Genomic DNA, 17,966 nt, shown 5'->3' with positions numbered 1-17,966 from the left:
GTCGCTGTACCTACTTCAACTATTATTGCTGTCATTTTTACTACTATTGAATAGTCTTCCCAGTATATGTAAAAGCAAGCATGTAAAGCACAAAAATCACATCCCTTTGCAAGTTATTTTTATTTATCATGTTAGTTTATATAAAATATTTTTTATTAGGTCTTTATACGAATTGGGCATGACCTAGCCAGGAGAAAGCAGGAACACCTGATTTCTTTCATGGAAGCAGAAAAACCTCCTGGTTATTGATCCCTGTGTTAAAATAGCTTCCAAAATTAATCCAACTTGTTAAATTTACTGATGCTATCAGCGAGATTTAATTTGATTTAGTCTTTTGACAAATGCAGAAGCAGTTTCATAAAGCTGTCTATAAATGTCTACCAAAATCTATAGTATTTGAGAGACAAGTGAGTCGTTTCTAAAAATTAAAGTTTTATTTAAAATATTAGACTCCATTTCTCCCATCAGTAATTTTCACACAAAGTCAGTTAAAGCTGCATGTTGACAGTGTGCATCCAAACTGAAAAATTAATCAGTCTTGTCGGACAAATGCCAAGAGTACACATATTGATCTCTAATACACAAAACAGCAGGAATTCGCTTCAACAATTAAAGTAAAATGTGGTAACTAATGTAGAGATAAAAAAAGGAAAGTCCAGTGAGCTGGCTGGCTGAGCCCTTATCAAATCTGAGTTCTCTGACTGTATCCAGGACAACCCACCATGTGGACCACCAGCACTTTCTTTGCTGAGATTGCAAAGGGCCAGTCAATTTTCGCTTGTCTGAGTACCTGATGGCAATTTTGTGGGATGCTCTCCAGACAAAGAAAGGACAGATTGTGTGTTCAAGGACTCTTTCTTAGCTGACCCTTGGAATCTCACCTATCCAGAAACCTTATTAAAAATAAATGTAATTGCCAGAGTTCATTTTATGTTTTAACTGCTAGTGAGGGTTTTCTTTTCTTCTTCTTCTTCTTCTTCTTCTTCTTTTTAATAAGAATAAAAACATTACTCATTTCCCAGAACTATTTTATCTATATCTTAGGGTGTTTTTTCATATTGAGCAGTCATAAAAGTCTTTGAGTATTCATATACTGTAATTTGCTTTATAGCTAGTTTTAGACTCATATTTTAAAATAGTTGGATTCTAAAATAAATGATTTGACAGACTCTCAATTGGTATCATAAGAATCTTTTAATTAATATTTGAGGATGTTTTATGAACCCCCAAAGCATCTAACATATTAGATTCTCAGCATTTACAATGAGGACACTTATTTAAATTAATGTCCCTTTGAAATGTATCAGGGTTAACTTTGAATTCTTTTCACTGCCTGTTAGGCACCCACCTTTTGAGAAGGAGTCAGGTGATTTTGTCTGAGTGACTTTTTCAGAAGTCCTCCTGGCACTGCTATGGGCTCTGGGGTTCCACAGAGAGGCCCCATTAGACCATCCAACCTCTGCCGTTAGCCATGGGACTCCCAGGGACCCAACACCCACCTTTCCACATCTCCCATTAACCCCAGGCTGAGAGTTCATCAAACAAAAGTAAAGCAAAGGACATTTCTAATTATCAGGGTCCCATTTTATACGTATGATGCCAGAATGTTAAATACAAATTAAGTCTCTTATCCTTCCTCGTGCCATGTGTCATCTTCAAGGTTCAGAAGTTAAGTGGAACTGGGACCTTTTTCTCATTCTCACTGAATATCTGAATCCTACCAAAAAACAAAGAGCTCAGGGATGAGCATTTAATGAGCAGCTGTTCTGATTTCAGAGGCAAAGCCAGTGCCCCCTGTCCTCTCAGGGGTGTGACGAGGTGCTTCCACGATTTAAGATTAGAGACAGTCAACTGACATTTAGAAATGATTGCTCCCATTTGGGAATCTTTCCAAAAGCGAGTTCAAAATAGAATCCTGATCGCTGCTGGGTCCACCACAGTGCAGAGAGGCAGACCCACTCCCTGCTCCTGCTCTGCCACCTGTACTGTGAACCCTGCCTGTGCTACTCACGCCACACTGTCACTCTAATTTAGCAGAAAGGATGCTGTGTTTTGTCATCCCTGCATTTTTAATATCTCTCAATATCAAAGTTCAGCCCTTTTCACTTTCTATTCAGGGTAGAGAAGATTTTTTTTTCCAGAAAAAAATCTTGGCTTCTGTTCTCCTGAGAAGAAAAATTTTAGTTCTGTTTTTCCCCCCTTGCACAATTCTTTTATTTTGACCTATCTGTGCACATCTGTTTGGTTAGTTGTTTTGATGAAAGTCTATTCTGACAATAGCCACCTTCAGCTATTTTACATATAATCGTTGTTATGCATCCAATAGTGTTTATCTGAGTGAAACCAAAATACTGTTAGAAAACAACACCCCATGCCTCGCCCTGCTTGGTCTTGAGAGTCAGGAGTTTCCACACCTCATCACTGTGGAGCATCTCACTGCCAACAGAGCACAGAAAGCCACCTTGATGCCAGCATCCTGAAGTCCCTGGTGGTTGCCTGCCCTCTTGCCTGCAGGATCTGCTCTGGTGGGATTGGGAGGATTGGTTACTGCCCTTGTGTGTTATTCCGCCCTGCCTCCCTGCTTGTCCCACGACATCTGCAGGTGCAATGCTTGACTTCCTCTTAGGATTCTGTTTGAGGAAGTTAAACAGGACAGACACGCAAGCAAAGCCATAACCCTGGAACATCTGTTTAACACCATTTTTCTTAAGTGTGTCTGAATGGACACTGCAGGGAAAGGTAGCCCTCTGCACCCCAAAGTTCTACTTCTGGAAGAGTCAACTGACGATGGATCAGATACATTCCTAAAAAAATGTCTGTACTGAACATTGCAGGTGTTTTTGTTATTATCCCCTAAACAATGCAGATGGTCTCTGATGCACTGATGGATAGTTTCACATACAGTTTTTTGAGACATATGCCCTCCGAAGAAACTGTCCTTCGAATTTTGAATTTTGCTATTACCTTGGATGAGTGAATGCACCTATGTAGTACAATCCTCTCTCAGTGCTGGGCAGTGGCAGCCAGGTGCAGCTCTCATTCAGCAACTCAATCACGAGAGTAAACTACCAAGACTTGACCCTGTACCCTGTTGCTAATGTCCAGGAGGTTATCAGAATTTTGACCTATGATATTTCTAGTTGTTGATTTTTTATAGTGACATAACCCCATCTTAGGCATGGAGTACCCATATATTATTGCAATTATTTAGAAGACATTTACATTATATTAGATATCATAAATATAGATGATTTCATTTAAGGGATAGAATAGAGTATGCAAAGGTCATATGCAAATGCCACACCCTTTTATATAAGGATCTTCAGCATTTGCTCATTTTGGTATCTGCAGGGATCCTGGAAACAGTCCCTGAACATCTTGAGGGACAATCATAATGTATTATTTAATCCATACAATAAGCCAGTCTGACAGGTATTTTTACTATTATCTTGACTTTGCAAACAAGGAAACTGGAGCATAAAGTGGAAGAGACACTTGCCCTGACCTGCCCACCTAGCAGGTCCCAGAACCAAAGTTGGATTCTAGTCATGATTTTTATGATTGTTTTAAATTTTAGTTTTTATATGACCAATAGCTGTACTTTTACCATGACTCTAGAATATTTTATAAGAAGTAATACATTTAAAGTAATACATTTAAACATTTAGCCCAAAATAAGCAGGGGGAAGAATAGCAGTGCCATGGATCAGACAATGGGGAATGGAGGGAAGGAAGGGGGAAGAAAATAGGCAAAGGAAAGGCAGTGGAATGACTCCGACATAGTTTTCCCATGTACATGCATGAAAACAACACATCGAATCCCACCATCATGTACATCCATAAGAAAGGGACTCTAACTAGAATAAGAAAGGTTCCATGCTTGTAGAATTATATCAAAGTGGATTCCGCTGGCATGTATAACTAAAAAGAACCAATAAATAAAAAATAATAAAGGAGATTGAATCTTTGTAGGAGTAGATATAGAAGATCTTAAACACCAGTTGTCACCAACCTTTTTGAATTAATGAATTCATTTGAAGTGTCAAAATTTTATTATTGTTCACATGAATGTGTGACTATGTGGAGAAATCAGCTCTGGGCAGGGTTCATGGTCTGACCCAGGCTTCCTAGGTTTAAATCCTCTACTATGTTGCATGGCCATCCACCATTATATTAGTTACCTCATTTGTGAAGTGGGGTGATAATACATGCACTTTGGTGAGTAATGTGAGTAATAAGAAGTTAATATGTATAAATTAAGAATTTTATCATCTGGATCACAATTGGTACTCAGTGCTAGTTATTTTTCTTTTTAATTTTTTTTATTGTTGCTATTGATTGACTGGGGATCAAGCTGAGTAACTCATACAGTGGAATGACTCCGACATATTAAGCATGTTTTCCCACTGAGCTAAACCCCTAGTCATGGATGTTTTGTATTTTTTCAGAGAGAACATATATGGTTTACAAAAGATATGCTGGATTTAGTAGCTTTTAACTGATGGCATGGTTTTGCTATTTGTAGTACAATTCACACATTTTAAATAGCAAGTGCTCAGTGTATATTACAGGACATATGAGTGTTCCATCTTTCCATCAGCTACAGCTTGTATATGGATCCTCCATACACTGGATTTCCAGTCTTTTGGCAGTTCCACAGTTCCCAGTGAATGCACACCATGCATGTTGGCCCCCAGGACTAGCTCTTCCAATCCTCTCTCTCTTTCTCACAATATTTGTACCCTCTGGATTTCTCTTACCTGGCATTATCTTTGCTGGTTTTCCTGGTTAAGTTATGGAGCACTTCCTTTTATGTCTTACAGGATCCCAAAGGAGACTTGGAGGGACGTCTCCTGTTCTTTCTCCCTGCCTCCATTCATAGTCATCTGGCCACCTCGGGTTGATGACCAAATCCTTGTTGCTGAGACTATTCCCATTACCTTTGTGCATATTTCCTCTGAAGAACAACTTGGTGCAATAACAGTTTCATTAATTTAAGTTTGAAAATCTTTCTCTGAAGAGAAGCAATACATTTATTATTGTTAGCAAAGCCCAAGCAAGACATGTGTCAATGAGCATTAGAAATGATACATAGCTATGAGGTCACTAGATGAGAAACATTGTAGTCTAAATATTTAACACACTCAAGGTGAAGTTATGAAGTTCATTGCCTGCCAGATGAGGGTCAGCTAATTGAATTAATAAAATAAAGAGGTGAAAGAAATTAACTTGCTCATAAATTGCCCAGAAGATATGTTGTTGAAATAAAATACAATACAAAACCAGTGTGGCAGTTAAAATTCTCAGTGTCCTAAACAACAGGATCTGTAGAAGATAGGAAAACTCTGTAGCAGAGGATTTGAGTGTGACAGTGCAACTAAAATAGACGCAATGCTGTCACATGCTGTATACCAGCGACTGCCTGACTGTAATTGGCAAAAACAAACAAACAAATAAAAAAACAGAGATATTTATGTCACCTGACATCATATTAAAGAAAACAATGAAAGGAAACAAGGGAAATCAGCAGAACAACTTATTTCTTATGAATTTATGGAAAAGAGAAATACAGTTTCATTAGGAAAAATATATTGAAGGTGCACTATTGAATTAGTAGTTGATGAAATGAAGTTTACTATTCCTCATGGGGAAGAGTAACAGTGAACATTTATGTCAAACTGTTCAGAATACCTAGGTAACTGATTCTTTACTTTGATCAAGGTGGAGCCCTTTGCTCTTCAACTGCAGGTCTACTTTTTTTTTCTTGATAGAAAACTTTGCATCTTGTTGGTTGAAAATTACTTGCATGATGGTTTTTCTTTTCATAAATGGGCCTGTTTCCTTTATTAGAATTGCCTTATAGAGAAATGTCTGAAAGAAGGAGCAGGTGGTTACATTGATTTTCTTTTCTTTGTTCTTTTTTTTTTCTTTCTTTCTTTCTTGGTATTGTTTCAGGTAAATATATTTGGAGTCGACAAAAATTTTTTTAAAGAAAAGCACAGGTGTTTTTACATTCTATTTTAAGTTGTTTCTTTTTTGGGGGGGATGCAAATGACAGGAATTAATTGAATTACTAAATATAAACTACTTTAATTTAGGGTCAACTGTAAATAGAACCACAATACTTAGATTATATTAAATATTTGGGTAACTTTAAAAGGCCATTCCCTTTTTCACAATTGAGAGTTATGGCATGAATTTTGAAACCTCTTTGCCTGGGACAGAATGAGCTTAGCTGCCTATTTTAAGTTGAATTCTTTTCTTTTTATGTCTTCCTTTCTTTTTTTTTTTTTTTTAACTCTACCTACCTCAATGGACACTTGCTCTACAGTTTGCAAATCACACTGAAGCTGAAACATTATATTTTCTTTTTCTTTTTCTCTTCTTTTTCTTTCTTCTTCTTCTTTTTTTTTTTTTTTTTTTTTTTTTTTTTTTTTGCATTAGAGCATGAGTCAGAATAGTTTTCTCCTTGAGAATTGAGTAGAAAGGTCACTAATCCATTAGCCGGAAAAAGTCACCTGAGATTTGTGCAATGCAGGGACCCAGCATTAGAGAATCCCATGGTCACAATGTGGCCTTATACAGAACCATGTAGTTACAATGTTGCCTGGTCACAGCAGACCTCCAAATCCCACCCATTCTTACTTATATGCCTTTATTGGCTAACACAGCATATTGGTCTGTTACTGAAAATGGCATATTAGTAAACTATAAGGGGGAATTTTGATAAATAAGAGATAAGGAAAGTCCTTTTAACTTCAAGAGTAGACAACTACTAGTAGAAATCAATTTTAGATCAGAAAAACATTAAAGAATCTCATGTGATATAAACAGCCGTCATTTTCAAGAGGCTCATAAGTAAAAGGTGTGGATAGAATAAAAGCAACATATTATTCTAGCTAAGTTTCATCTAACTGTTCCTTGTTCCTGATCAATGCAAATAGTGGAAGAGAGACTGGGTTACTCTCAATTGTTAGAAAGTAGCTCTCAGTGGTTAGAAAGGAGAATACTCTTTTAAACCAATCCAAATATTTAATTAAGTATGATGGTTCTATTTACAGTTGTCCCTGAACTATAGCAACATTTGTATTTACTAATTGAATTAATTTCTTTCATTTTTCTTTTTTCCCCAAAAGAAAATAGAAGTTGTGAGTATGCTACAAAGGTTCATTCCTTTAGTCATGAATCTTTCCTTGTCCAGAAACTATTCTTTACATTGATTATGGTGTATGATAAAGAGGGAGAGATTAATAAAAAGGCATCTAATGTAAAGTAATAGCAGTATGAGGATTTGATCAATATGCTGGTTGGTCAGTGTAGTAAATGTTTGCAATCAAAGATGAGAATGAAATCATTTTTGGAGACAGAGGCACCTTCCCATGTCCATCTTTCACAAGCACCAGGATGTGGAATCCACCCTTCAACTGGTAGAGGGACCAGAAAATGTGGTATGTATACACAAAGGAATGACATTTCATCTTTAAGAAGAAGTGAATTCTGTCATTTGCAACTGAATGTTCGGAACTGGAGGACCTTATGCTAAGTGAAATAAGCCATGCACAGATAGACAAAGACTGCATGATCTCAGTAATATGTAGAATCTAAAAAATAGAAATTATAGGAGCAGAGAGTAGAATGGTGGGTTACCACGTGTGAAATAGGGGAATGGGCAGGTTGGTCAAAGGGAGAGAAGTTTCATTTCATTAGACAGAGGATTATGATTTTGAGATCTATTGCATTGTTAAAAATAAGGTATCTTATAATTCAGAGTTGCCCAAAGAGTAGATTTTAAGTGTTCTCACAATGAAATATTTAGTATATGGTACTTTTACTAATGATAACTATGATACTTATAAATTATGATAAGTATGATAGTGATCTAATAGATACCATATTCAGCTTGATTTAACCTTTTCATATTATATACCTCTATGGAAAATCATGTCATATCTCATTTAAAAATATATAGTTATTGTCAACTAAAATTAAAGAGCTGAAAAGTTCGCATAAGGTTCAAACACAATACAAATAAGACATTTCTGAGAAATTTGAAATTGAGTGGTCACACACATGCACACATATCCTGTTTAACACAAGCAGCCTTTTCTTAGGGCTGAATTATTAAAACTGCAGAAAGTGCTGCTGTCATTGTTTCCCAGACTTTGCAAGGAATTTCTACAGTGCAATGGTGAGATAGATATAGATCTTTCCTTATATCTCTGCATAGCAGAGACAGTGGAGGCCTAGAAACTGTTGGGGCAATGAAACAATGAGTGTGTAAGAGTACATATTTATTACTTTGCATAAGAAGCAGAGACCTTGAGGTAGCACAAATGCTGATTTTCCAACTCTGTTTTCTACCACTTTCCTCAGAGCCTGTTAAGTGCCTTCTGTATCTGACTTGAACTCGATGCTGTGTGAAATCTCCAGCCTATCCTTTGAGTCCAAAGAAATTAGCATTGACAGAGCCCTCCTAAGTAGGAGGACACACAGGAATTACTTTTGATTATTGATTTATTTGGGCATCACTTTTCCTCATTTCCATGTTTATTTCAGATTCAGGCTTAATTGCTTGCCCTTTTCTAATCAAATATTAAATAGCCACTATTTCTTAAAAGTCAGGTACTTTTACACCATTTCCATAGTGTAATTGACAATGAAACCATCACCTTTTATTTATCTAGTCATTTGGAAAATTTAGATCAGAAAAGATGGAGCTTCCTTTTAAAATGGTGCTAAATGTGCTTTGATGAAATGTTTGATGTGCAACTGATAGTGAGGGCCAGTGCTCCATGTGGGTGTATACATGGGTGTAAGCAAGACAGGAATAAAGCATAAATTTCTCCAAAGTCCTAAGGGGTCATTTATTATTCCTGGTAAGAAAACAATGTGGCAAGGTGACTTCATCTTCTGCTAATGACCTCATTTCTATTTACCACTGAAAATGGACATTTTATTCTGCCTTTAAAAAATCAGCCACACAGCAAGAGAACAGTTGAGCCCCATGACATTTCTTAAAAAGAGTTTAAATTTTCATAAAAGAAAATGAGACCTAATGAGGAATGGACAGTTATTGTGATGCTGTTCCTTTATTCCCTAGTCCTTAATTATTTCAGTTATTTTATTGCACATTTTCCCCATCTACAGGGTTCTTTTGTATCATTTGCAGCCCTCTATAGCCCCTCTCCAGAATTAGCTTGTGAGGGTTGATGTGGGAATTATAGCCCAAAAGTACCACCTCTGGATTCATTAAAGGGTGGGCTTCCTCTCGTTAGCTTGTTCTGAAGAAAATTTCCATTTTGCAAGGGCAGTGTAAATTTTGCATATCATTTTAATAGCAAGGCAGGTCAATCAAATTATAATTGGCTCCAATTAGCACTCCCATGAGCTGTAAGATTCTTTACTTTCTCCTGGACTCTACTTAAAAAGAAAATGTTATTTACTGTCACTGAAGTTATAAAAAGTCATCCATTGTTCACTATAAGTACAGAAGAAAGTATAGGTGCCAGCCATACAGCGCTCTAGTGAATATGTGAGATGTGCATACCAACATGCATGTCAGATGGCGCATGCCAGGTGCACCATGTGCCACCACAGAATGCTTCATTTGAGTGTTCAGGCAGCTGTTGGCAACAAAACTTCTAGTCTCCTGCATTGTGTTGGTTTGGAGCTCCTCTCAGATTGATTTAACCCATTTTTCACTGAATCTGAATTCTTTGGAAAAGGTGCATTTTCATAACAAAGGTGAGGAAGCATAGGAAAGAATACAAAGTATATTCTATGTTAAATGCCTCTATTATCATTTGGGGTTCTCTTCTGAAGTCCCCTCGCTCTACACCAAGTCCATCTATGTATAGCCTGGGGATTGCGGTAATTGTTGGGTCTGTGACCTGAGGAAATTGCCAGGTCTTCATAAAGCATCACAGTAATTCTGTGTCGATCTGGTCAGCTCTCATTTTTCCCTATGAACAATTAAAGTCTCTTCTTTGGCAATTGCTATATTTCTTTGGCAGCTTCTGGAAGGAACTAAATGCCTTGCAGTGGTTTTGCTTGTCTTCCTCATTTATTCCAAGCCATTGTTGAACATCATGCTTTGAGAGTCACTGAGTATGGCCCAAACTTCCAACACCTCATCTTGAGATCTCCTTGGAGAAAGAGGGAAGGGCAGGCTCAATCCTACCCTGGTGATTAGAAAAGGAAAGTTAATTTAAAATAAATAAATCCTTTATGAGAAAAAGAATTCATATATGCACACAAATACATAAAATTGTTTTAGATGTGCTCTCTGTGATTCCACACTAACAAATATGGAGGAAAGAGCTTCACTTGATCATCCCAAAGATGCTGCTAGATCCTTATGGGACCAGGAAAGCGATGGGTCACTTGTTAAAAGCAAAGCCTCCTGCAGGAAGCATTTGAAAGAAAGACAAGGGATGGCAGTACCTTGGAGAGTCAGAGGAGGATGGATGAGGCTGGCACCCACAGAAAACACTACAATCCTAAAAGACAAGGGTGGGACTAAAAATGGTGGTGACAGAGTGTGTCAGAATACTGCGTCCTCTACTGGATGGCTCTGTGACCTTGTGAAATGGCCCATGTGTGCTCAGTAAGGCTGTCACTAAAAAAAGAGACAGAGACTGGAGTTGTGGAGTACTCCCATGTCAGGGGACCTGCAGGAGCTCCCTGAGGGAGTCAGGACAACATGATCACCAACAAAAAGAGCTGGTATGGTAACAGAGGACAGCAAGAACATTGCCAGGCTCTAACTTGGTCTTTAGATAACACTGACCTGGAGTGGGGTCAGAAAACGTTCTTGAAAGGTCAGATAAATATTGAAATCTTTACCCACCATGTCGTCTGTGCTGCAGCTGCTCAATTCTGCAGTCACAGCATGCAAGGAGCCACAGGCAGACCAGAGTGATTGAACGCATGTGAGTTTGCTTCAAAATGCTTTGTTTACAAAGGAGCAAGAGTCTAGTCTTGACCCCTGGCCATACCAGTGCACACCTGCCATGAGGAAGAAGGAAGAAAGGAAATCCGGTTCCTTTCATGGTTCTCTTTATTGGACACAAGTCCGACTTAGAGGCAGTCCAGATCAGAATGGATTTGGTAGATGTTTATAGTCTGAACTAGCAACCCATTCTCTATGGTCATCTTGCCCCCAAAGTAACCATTAATGAAACAGGTTTTGAAAGGACCCCCTGGCATGTTAGCAGGCCAGCTACATTTCACCCTTCAGTATAGACGTCTTCCTGACCACTGGCCATTTGTCCTTCAAACCTTCAGTCATCTCCCATTTTCCATCATGGTGTTTTAGCTTGTTGAATATGTACTGCAACAGACCTTCTGCCAAGGAAGTGTCATCTGTAAGCACTGGAGCAGAATTCTTTTCCCAGACAAGAATCTTGACTGACATCAGGCAGACTTGCACACACTTTTAAATGTGTCTTGTTTTAAAGTAGGTCAGACTTCCCAGTTGGCACCACAGAAGATGGCCCAAGTGACTTTTACAATTTTGCCAAACTGCAATTTTGTTTGACAGAATTTCTTCTAGAAAATGCCTGGGCAAAGGATTAAATCTCCCTCATAATGGAATTTTATAATGGAACTAGAAATAAACCCTTAAGTGCCAGCAGCATGTGTATTAATATTTCTGCAGGTTAACACTAGAGTGACATATTTCATGTTAAACTGACTGGTTTTATATTTGAGTGACCTGGGTAGGAGTGTGGCCAGAGAACTGAAATCATTCATCACATACTACTTTTACAAAATAGACTGTCATTACTTTATTTTCCTAATTTATGACTTTGATCGGTAAATCCTCTTAGCTAATAAAAAATATTTCAGATTACTAATATTCACATAGTATTGTTAATAGAGAGCCCACTGGCCATGTTGTTTTGGCATAATGTGTTTACGATTTACTCAAGAGGTTGTGAAAGGTTCTGTAAAGTCTAGCTCATTTGAGTATATAAAATTACCATTTTTATTACAGCTTTTTATTTATCACAGTACATAAAATGATTCTGAAAAACCTCCAAAGAATGCTGAAGTGATATATATTTTCCATTGCAGTATACAATTAACATTTATTGCAAATGCAGATTTTTATGATAAGTAAACTCTGATAGTATTATAACAGATACTTTTTACTTTATTCAGAATGCAATATATCACACAGTTCTCAACTGCTTTTAGAGTGAGGCCCTATATATTTTAACATTGTCATGCAGGCAATAAATGAAAAGTTATTGCAGATCTAAGACATAAAAGTTATGTTTCATTCCATCTCAAAGAGAAAGTCTATAAACAAAGGTAGGTGCTACAAATTTCTGCAGACCTCTCATGACACAAAACCATATTAAATGCAGATTTGATTCTCTTCCATGAGTCTTTAAGGGTCTGAAGTTCTGTAAAAAAATAATCACTAATTCATTTGGTTTGAGCTGCTGTAGTTTGACATCTATCTGCCTCTGCCTCTTTTTGAATACTCTGATACTCCCTCCCTGGATTACATTGATCTTGCCTGCTTCTGCGTTGGCTTTCCCAATACAGGCTTCCTCCAGTTTTTTGTCTCTGCTCATTTGTTTTCCTTTGTAACTTTTATCTAGAGCATTTAGCGTGGTATGTTGCACATTATAAATTCCCAATTGTTATTAGCTGGTCTTATTTATGTTAGTTTCCTGTCATTACTGTAACCAATTACTGTAAACTTAGTCACTTATAAAAGCTCACATTTATTGTGTTACAGTTTTGGAGAATAGAGGTCCAACAGGGGTGAGTGGCCACTGACATCGAGGTGTCTCTCCTTTTGGAGATTCAGATCCTGGTCTTTTCTGGCTTCCATAGGCCACTTTCAGTTTTTCACTGGTGGCTTTTCCCATTGTCTTCAATCCCAGGTCACAACGTTTGAGATGCCTCTCTGACTCCCTCGCCTACTTCTTTCTGTACATCCTTTCTTCTTTGGCCTTAAACACCCTGTCTTTCTCTGTAAGGCCCCTTAGTATCACATTTGACCTTCCCATGAAGTCCAAGACAATCTTCCCATCTCAACCTCTTTATTTTAATTTGATTTGCAATGTCCCTCTTGCCGTACCAGGTTACAGGTTCCCAGGTTTCAGGGATAGGATGTGGACTTCTGGGGCAGATACTGTGTTTGCCACACCAGCATTAGGCCCAAACTCTCTCTCAAACGTTTACCTCATTGTTCCCAGCACTCCAAGGACATTTACTTCTGCTTTCCTGCCTCCATCTCAGATTCGAATTTCAGCATGACTGCTTCTAGCCCCAGTGCTCCTCTCCTCTTCCTGTTTCTACTGTTTCTTCTCCTGATCTTTCCTGAAAATCACGTTAGTTTTTCATCATCCCAGCTGAGGATCTTTACTGCCTTGGTTTTCTGAGGCTGTTGTAGAGGAAGACCATTTTATTATTCAGCAGTTCTTTCAAGATATGTCGGAGGTTTGGGGCCTCACCATAGAGGTGAGGGCACCATAAATGGAGAATTGTTTTCTTCTTCCTGTGGTGGAGCATCCGGACAGGGTCAGTGGATGCTACTGTGGACTGGGATGCCCATGACCCTCCCTTGTCGGGAGGGCAGGGTCTATCTGTCAGTCAGCTCAGGCTGTGCATATTTGGAGAGCCTAGGGTGTGCACAGGGGATCAATTTGGTGAAAGTGAAGAGAGGAGGTGATCCCTAGGAAAGAAAGTCATTGTAGATGGACGTTTTCTGCAGATTCAAAGGGAGGGACATTCCAAATACAGAAGAGTCTGTGACTCAATTTCAGCAACCTTTATCTCCTCAGTTCCCTAAAATCAGAAGTCATAATGCAGTTAAAGGATCAGACTTGAAGAAAAAAAATAAGATACTGGAGAAGTACCTGTGAAGGGTGAGGGGGACAGCACAGAAACAGGCTGAGTTCACAGATACTGGGTTCCCATATCTGTGTACAAAAAAAGAGGAGGAAAACCTTACAGGAAGAAAGAGTGCTGCCCAGCTCTGATAACACCATGGCCATGGTGATGGGGGTGCTCAAGCCACAGCTGCCAGTTGGAGAAAGCTCTGCGCTACCCTGGGGGGCATAGTCAACCCCCACAGGACTGCAGGCAAAGGCTGGTGTCAACTGTGTTCTATGTGGTGGGTTCTCCTAAAATGACACCTGAGTGGAACATCTCTGTCTGCCAGAGTCATCTCCTGGATTTTTTCCATATTTATGTATTCATGCACACTTAGGAAACAACTCAAAATGATTTTAATGTGATTTCTTCATTTTATTTTTCCTAACAACCATTCCTATGTCATATAGACAAAAATCATCATAATCTCTAGAATAATAGAACACTTTAACAACATTTAAATGTTACCAATATTAATTTTAGAATTAAAAGAAAGCCTATAAATATAGTCTTACATATATTGTTTTATGTGAATATTTTCAGTTAAAATTACATTTGGGTTATTTGTTGCACAAAGCTATTGTCCCTGTATTCTCGTTGCTCTCTGATGTTCTCTTGTATGCATTTACCAGACTGTAGGTTTTTTGCTGCAGATTGTGAGTTCTCTCCATCATCTGTTCTCATTTTAACATAAATTAGTTTAATAAGTTGACTTCTTAATTCAAATGCCCAGTAAAAGTGTTGCATGTTGGGGAGCTGTAGAAGTTTCTGGCTGCCTCAGGAAAGAGAGAGGGCAGCCATATTGATTTCACATATAGAACACTTTGGAAAGAAGAGCAAAGTCCCTTGCCTCCCTTCAAGCATGGTAAGTCTGTGGGCATTGGGGATGTTACCTAGGTCTGGATACTGAGAGCAGCAGAAAGACCCCAGAGGGCTATAGATAACAATAGCTGCTAGTTTTAACAGTTACAGAATAAATTCAGCCTACTCTATCAGCATTATTTGTCTTTATAGTTCATTCAGTACTGTTGTAATGGTGGTTAAATAGGAATCAGTTTAGGCATGAGAGTAACTGCTGGGTGGAGACTCGCAACACATTTTATTTTCATACAACTCAGTAGACAGCTTCATATTTCACAACCTAGCGCCTGACTCATTAGACCTTCATGAAACATGCTCTACTAACATGACTGAAAAATCAGTTCAACCTTAAAACTAGATTTCTGAGCGTTCCTTTCGCGGTTCATTGGCTGATCTTGGGAGACACTGAGCATTTGTGTTTGCCTTGGGAGTGGAAGTCAGTCATCAGGCTTCATTTCCAAGTTCTTGGCAAGCTTTCTCCATTTTGGCCTTTCACATGCCCTAGGCTGTACCTGAAGTGCTTTTATTCCTTTTTTTGCTGAGAGTTCTCTTGTCCTTCCATGTTTGTTCTTTAGTCATGCAAGACTGTCACCTGTCACTCTGCTTCGACCTATTCTAGTTCTCCTCCAAATCACACACATTGGCCCAGTCTGATCTGTATGATGGTTTCCTGTCCCTAACCCTACCACATTCAAAGATCTTTAACCATCAAAATGATACATTAAATGCCTTTGAACTTGTCACCTAGTAGTTATTTTTATTTGTACCTATTTTCCAAAAGTTCTTTCAGGAAAACATTACATTATTTAACCAGTACGGTAAGGTCAATATAACTGTAAAAAAAAAAAAAAATGAGCAGAGAAGTAGGAGTCCAGGAGCCACCCACAGCCACTGTGCTTCAATACCCACTGGCATCTGAACCATCTCAGCCAACTAGAACCAAGCAGCATGGTATTATTTAGCCCCTGTTATTGCAGAGAACAAGAGCTCTTCTGCATAAAGTTGTTTTCCATAGGCCCTGAAGTTCATGGAAACACTCATAGCAGACTTTACTTGCATAGTCAGTAGCATGAATTCATTCTTAATTAACAAGTGTTGATCAAGGACTTATTAAATGCCTTTGGATGCTTCAAGAACTTGGAAATGAAGCCTAATGACTGACTTCCACTCCTAATTTGAGGAGAAAGAGGAACAGTTGGAGTAAAATTAGCATTACTTGTTTATCACATGATAGGAAGACAGATAAGTAAATAGATCATGACTTCTCCGGTGATAAATGCATTCCCTGAAAGATGCCTTGGGTTGCCCTATGTAGGGGCCCAACCGAGATAAAGACCTTTAAGGAAATCTTCCTTGAGGAGTTGATTCCTGATGTTGGAGAGAAATTTTTGCAGACTCTGTGGAAGTCAGCAGAATGCGGTTTGGTGTTTGTTAATCAGGTGTCTGTCACTGTGATCAAAATATCTGACAAGAACAACTTAGAGGAGGGAAAGTTAATTTTGACTCAAAGTTCTAGAGGCTGCTCTGATCCTGAGATTGGCAGAACTTGGTGGAGAGGTACTGCTCTTTTCATGGTCGCCAGGAAGCTGAGAGAAGGCAGGGGGAAGCTACTGCAAGAAGATATACTCTTCTACAACATACCCCCAGGGACTCACCTCCTCTAGCCCTGCCCTACCTGCCTAGTGACCACCCAGTCAGTCCATCAAATGTAAGATGGATGGTTAAGATTGCAGCTTGGAAAATCTAGTCATTTTACCTCTGAATATTTCTGCATTAAGTTAGGAGCTTTGGGAGGGCACTGCACATCCAAACAATAACAATGTTGAAAGTGAAGGAAACAAAAAGAGAGGCTTTGAGAGACTTTGAGCAGGGACTTGGCCCTGAAGGGACTCCTACTGAGTTTAAGCAATTATGCATTATTCCTAAGAAGATAGAAAGTTGTGCAAAGATTGATGTCAGAATTGCCTTGATTCTGTTGGTAATTTTGAAATAGCATAGAATGCACAGTACAAAAGTACAGGCTAAAAGGGAGGAAGACCCAGGCCAGAGGCTGTTAGGAGGCCTGTGGAGTATAGTTGGTGCTGAGAGCAATATCATGGCTCCCAGAGGGTGCTGATCAACTGTTTTCATCATAGCAGAGAAGGAATGCAGAATCATTTCATCTCTTTCTCTTCTAGAACCACAGCAAAACCACCCAGCATGCCTTTGAAGCGAAGGTAATTTTGTATATTTCAGGTCTCCTGTGAGAAACTGACTTTAATCATGGAATTTATTTCTCTCTCCCCAACTTTTGTTAGAACTATCCTATGCTTGGATCTTCAATGAATATCCATCATTTGTTGAAGAAGATAGTCAGAGATTTGTCTCTCAAGAGACAGGGCACCTCTACATTGCCAAGGTGGAGCCATCTGATGTGGGGAATTACACCTGCATAGTGACAAATATGGTGACACATGCCAGAGTGCTGGGCTCCCCCACTCCCCTGATGCTGTGCTCTGATGGTAGGAAATGTTTCGGTGTCCTCTGACTGCAAATAGGGTCCTGACTACAGGCAGAAGTGAGCTAGGAAAAGTGAGAAATATATCCGGATAAATTATCACTCAGAGGGGCAAAGATTATTGATGAGTAGGTGACAGAATTAATTACATAAACCCTAGGTCCTTTACATAATCCTTACTCACGACCTCCTCCATAGCTTTCATAGACCACTGTCAAATGGAACAGGGGTTCCTCATTTAAAGATCATGAAGAATTTCAAGATGGCAGCAGGGGAGCACTGAAGCAGGCCTGAGGACCCAGAGCTGGCACCCAGGTTTTGTTCCCATCAAGCCCAGGAAGTCACCTGCTCTGACTTGCCCGCTGGAGATTCCTAAAGTGCTGAGTATTTTGTTAGAGATTAAAAGGCATCACTGAAAAACAAAATTAAAAATCTGCTTCATCAACACCTCCATGGCTGCTGTTTTAAGAGTCTGTGAAGCAGCAGTGGGAACAGATTTGCTGCCCCTTAGCTAGGGACCCATTTTAACTAAGTCACATCTAATAGGGCACAATGCCAGAACACACAGTATGGAAACACCTTCCAGGCCCTTAAAATTGAGTTTGACCTCTCCTGTTTATTAAGTCACCATTTCTTGACTCCAGGGAGCCATTTAATAAGTTTAAGGTTGGTGTCTATGCTACTGGGGTATCATGACGTAAATTTTCCACTA

General features: G+C 38.9%; 1 pseudogene; it reads left to right on the top strand.

Moving 5' to 3' along the window:
* The first annotated feature begins 10,307 nt into the window (after positions 1 to 10,307).
* The window catches only part of LOC143389976 (contactin-3-like), a 94,702-nt pseudogene continuing 87,043 nt past the window's right edge, over positions 10,308 to 17,966 (top strand).

This window comes from Callospermophilus lateralis, unplaced genomic scaffold (assembly GCF_048772815.1).
Source record: "Callospermophilus lateralis isolate mCalLat2 unplaced genomic scaffold, mCalLat2.hap1 Scaffold_190, whole genome shotgun sequence".
Taxonomy (NCBI): domain Eukaryota; kingdom Metazoa; phylum Chordata; class Mammalia; order Rodentia; family Sciuridae; genus Callospermophilus; species Callospermophilus lateralis.
Note: the sequence above shows the minus strand (reverse complement) of the source record. Positions and strands in the feature narration are given on the sequence as shown.